The 4,536-nt window shown below is 54.5% G+C and overlaps 1 protein-coding gene across 1 annotated transcript in view; it reads right to left on the bottom strand.

Moving 5' to 3' along the window:
• Positions 1-4,530, bottom strand: part of LRFN3 (leucine rich repeat and fibronectin type III domain containing 3) — a 15,914-nt gene extending 11,384 nt beyond the window's left edge. Inside the window, exon 1 of the mRNA XM_011948488.1 lies at positions 3,562-4,530. The gene's annotated coding sequence lies outside the window, so the exon portion shown is untranslated. The remainder of the gene's footprint in view (positions 1-3,561) is intronic.
• Between the last annotated feature and the right edge of the window lie 6 nt (positions 4,531-4,536).

The following is a 4,536-nucleotide window of genomic DNA, read 5'->3' as shown; positions in this document are numbered from 1 at the left end:
AGGGCCGCGCGCGCACCCGCGCTTAAAGGCGCAGACTCCGCGCGCACCCGCGCTTAAAGGCGTAGGCACCCGCCCCTTCTCTCAAAGACGAACCCCGGCCCCACCTCCCATGGAGTCGCCCTGGCGCTGCTGGGAACGAGAATCCCTGGATACGGAGAGACTGTGAGACAGAGAGACAGAGAAGAGCAGAGATACAGAGAGGCAGACAAAAAGATGGGCAGGCTTAGATTGATGGACAGAGAGGAGTAACTGGAAAGAGGCAGAGGGAGAGATTGAAACACACATATTCGAGACATGGAAATGCACAGAGACAGCGAGACACAGAGAGAGATGGAGTGACAAGAGATAAGGACAAGTCAGAGAAAGCAACAGATAGAGACGTGCGTGCGCGCGCACACACAGACACACACACACACACACTCTCTAAGACGCAGCACCTGGGCTGTGAGAATGGTATGTGTGTATGTGCATTCAGTAACCATTCATAGCCTTGAGTGTAGCGCTTCATTCCAGAGCCACTGGCCCCCCAAACCTGTTTCTTTCTGCCCCCCTATCTCAGCACCACCTCCCTGGAATGTTCTTTCCACGGGTGGAGTTTCCTTACCTGGCCATGCCCAGCAACAGGCTTGATCTTTCAGGCCAGAGGGGCTCCTTCCCAAGGCACCTTTCTCTGGCTGCAAGAGGGAAAACTTGTGCGATCTGGGATTAGAGAAAGACCTCAAGACACACTGACAGCCGGGCGCGGTGGCTCACGCCTGTAATCCTGGTTCTTTGGGAGGCCGAGGCGGGCGGATCATTTGAGATCAGGCGTTGGAGACTAGCCTGGCCAACATGGAGAAACCCTGTCTCTACTAAAAATACAAAAATTAGCCGGGTGTGGTGGCGGCACCTGTAATCCCAGCTACTCGGGAGGCTGAGGCAGGAGAATCGCTCCAACTCGGGAGGTGGAGATTATAGTGATCCAAGATCACACCACTGCACTCCAGCCTGGGGGACAGAGTGAGGCTCTGTCTGTAAATAAATAAATGAAATAAAAATAAAAATAATAATTACCTGGGCGTGGTGTCACATGCCTGTAATCTCAGCTACTCAGGAGCCTGAGGCAAGAGAATTGCTGGAACCTCAGAGGCGCAGTTTGCAGTGAGCCGGGATCACACCGCTGCACTCCAGCACGGGCAACAGAGTGAGACTCTGTCTCGAAAAGAAAAGAAAGACACATTGACCAAATATGCTCAAGATGGGGGAGAAGATAGGAAATGGGGTAGAGACGGGGGCTGGCCAGATTGACCCAGATAAATGTGTCTACTGTCTTCCTCTCCACTTCCCACTCAGGTTCACTGCCCCACAGAAGACCCTGGATGGAACTGACTCTGCAGGAATGGGGTCTGCCTGTCCTGATGCTTGGGAGAGAACAGGGGAGGGAAGGCTGGGTTCGGGTCACAGGCTCTCCTGGCAGATGTGTCACAGAAAACTGGCTGTGAGTGACCATCTACAAGCCTGGCCTGGGAACTTGGTTATAGCAACATGGGGGACATGATATTTTAGGAACCTGATCCAAAGGGGACACGACCTTGGTCTGGGTGGTCTGAAGGGGACGTGGCCTTACTCTGGGGAACATGAGTGGTCCTGGAAGCCACCCCAGGATCTCCCATCTGAATGGAGGAGTAAAGTGACCTTGGGAGGAGTTTATGGGTCCTTCTACCCTGGCATCTCTAGCTCTGCTGACGGTTTCAGAATAGGCTCTCGGCTCCTTTCACTTATATATTGGAAAATTGGAGCTAAAATTAACTCAGCCCCAGGGCCCGCATTTCCAGATCATTAGCAAAGTTCATCAGTGCTCCTGGCCAAGCACAGCGGCTACTGGTCACTCAGATACTCAGAAAAAGGATGCAGAAGCTTCAGGGCTGCTACAGAGGTGGCAGAGACAGAGGGAAAGACATGGAGTTAAACCCAAGAGCAGGACTGGGATTAGAATTCAGTGGAACTGGCCAAGCAAGGTGGCTCACGCCTGTAATCCCAGCACTTTGGGAGGCCGAGGTGGGCAGATCACCCAAGGTCAGGAGTTCGAGACCAGCCTGGCCAACATGGTGAAACCTTGTTTCTACTAAAAACACAAAAATACCAAAAAAAAAAAAAAAAAAAAATTAGCTGGGCATAGTGGCGCCCACCTGTGGTCCTAGCTACGTGGGACGCTGAGGTGGGAGGATCAGTTTGAGCCCAAGAGTTTGAGGCTGCAGCGAGCTATGACTGTGCCACCACACTACAGCCTGGGCAACAGAGCCAGACTCTGTCTCTCCAAAAGAAAAAAGAAAAGAAATGGTCAGAGAAATGACAGCTGGTTTGGGTGAGTGGTAGGAAAACCACAGGGCTTTAGACATGGTCAGAGATGGTCAAAGCTGGCCATGGGGAGACGGGGCAGCCAGGGTGGCAGGAACGATCAGAAGTGGTCAGATATGACCAAAGAAGAGAAGGGGTTAGAGATGGTCAGGAAGACGAGTGGTGGACAAAGAGAAGGGAGGGCATGGATTGGGCTCAGATCTGGGGGAGATGACCATGTCAGAGACACGTGGTCAGAAATGGCCCAAAGCCAGCAAGGCGGTCAGAGAGGAGGAAAAGGACAGACATGGCAGAGTCAGTGGGAGTCCAGGACAGCTGCTCAGGAGGATGGTGCGGGAAGAGGTCATCGGAGAGAGGAAAGGCAGCAGAGATGTTTGAGATGATCAGAGGGAATCAGCCAGCGAGAGAGAGAGGAGAGGTGGCCAGAGATGGTCAGAGAGCATCAGCGAGTGAGAGAGAGGAGAGGTGGCCAGAGATGATCAGAGGGTATCAGCGAGCGAGAGAGGAGAGGTGGCCAGAGATGGTAAGAGGGTTGCAGACCGGGAGTTAGGGTCAGGGGTGGGAAGAGGACAAAAGCAGTGGGAGACATAGCTTGAGAAAGGGAAAGGTGGCCAGAGGAAGCTGGAGAGGAGAGATGGACAGAGGCGGCTGGAGAGAAGAGTGGTGGACAGCAATGTCAAAGATGGATGGGGACGGTCACAGACCCAGGCTTAGATTCAGGGGTGGAGAAAGAGCAAGACAGCTGGTGAATGATGATTAGAGAGGCACAGTGGACACAGATGTCAGCGATGGTCACTGAGAAGCAGCAGGCAGAGGCGACTGGAGAGAGGACCTGTGGACAGGGGTGTCACAAAGATGATCAGAGAGAGAAAAGGGGAACAGAGATGGCCATTGAGAAGACAGGTGGAGAAAGGAGACCAGAGAGAGGAGTGGTAGACAAGAGAGGTGGTGGAGATGGTAGGACAGACAGCGAGAGGCTGTAAGGGTTGCAGGGGTCAGAGACCTGGAGGTACCATCAACTAGGGCAGGGGAGGTCAGAGAGGGGCAGGGCTGGCCAGTGTCCAGAGAGTGTTTGGAGCAGAGCAGGAGCTGAAGGTAGACCCACAGGGAAATGTCTTTTTTTCTGGAGAAACTCCAGGAGTGCCAAAGGGTGCCTGGTACTGTAACCCGCAGCCACAACGCTCCTCCCAGCCCCTCCCCACCTGGAGGTTTCAGCAGCCTTACCTGAGCTAGAAGCTGCCCCAGGGAGCAGAGTTTTAGCTCCAGGGGTGTCAGAGGTCAGGACTCTGGAGGGAGCATCTGGTCATGCCTTTCCTGTCCCCAAGGCTTCTGTATAGAGGGACTGTGTCCTGACTAGGCTCAAATCTGTGGCAACGGAGTCTCCAGACTTTAATACTTGGGGTCCGAGACCCCAAAATATTGGGCCTCTAGGGTCCAGTTTTAGGGGTCCAGTTTGGGTTGTTCAGGGTCAGGGTCTCCCAGGTCCAGTCTTGGGATGCTAAGCAGCCAAACGGTGGGGTTTAGAGTCTGAGATCCGATACCGGGGTGGTGCATTCAGATACTGGGGTGCTGAGTCAAGATTGGGAGGTCTCAAGTCCCAGATTTCAGCATTCAGGTCTGCAGCAAGGACTTCAGGCCCAAACTCAGGTTCAGGCCCCTTGGAATCCCACAGTCCAGATCTTGGAATTTGAGGCCCGAATCCCAGGGTTCAGGTCCCCAAGAGTGGGTTCCAGGGTACAGTACTGGAAATCCAGTCCCAGATTTCAAGGTCCCAGGCCCAGAATTCAGAGTTCAGCTCCAGGCTTGAGGTTTTATATGTCAAATATTGGGGTTCTGCTCCAAATATTGGGATCTGTGTTCCAAATTGTGGGGTTCCGGCTCCAAATGTTGAGGTCCCAATGACCGATGTTGAGATTCCAGCCCCATATATTGGGGTTCAGGCTCCAGATCTTGGGGTTCCACGGCCGGATCTGGGGGTGGTGGTCCCAGATCAGGGTTCCAGGCTCGGGTTTCCGGAACTCCCGGTTCAATCTCGGGGTGCAGGCCCCCGAGGTGGAGGTTAGGGCGCTGGCTCCGGGGCGGCAGCGTCCCGGCTGGCTTCCTGGGCTGCGGCGGAGGCTGACTCGGAGGGAGGGGACCGGCTGCGGTGGGGAGGGGGTCGACCGGGCAGCCCCAGGGCCGGGTGGGGCGAGGCCTGGG

The sequence above is a fragment of the Colobus angolensis genome, unplaced genomic scaffold (assembly GCF_000951035.1).
Source record: "Colobus angolensis palliatus isolate OR3802 unplaced genomic scaffold, Cang.pa_1.0 Scaffold107, whole genome shotgun sequence".
NCBI classification, from domain to species: Eukaryota; Metazoa; Chordata; class Mammalia; order Primates; family Cercopithecidae; genus Colobus; species Colobus angolensis.
This window is presented reverse-complemented; position numbering and strand designations above follow the sequence as displayed.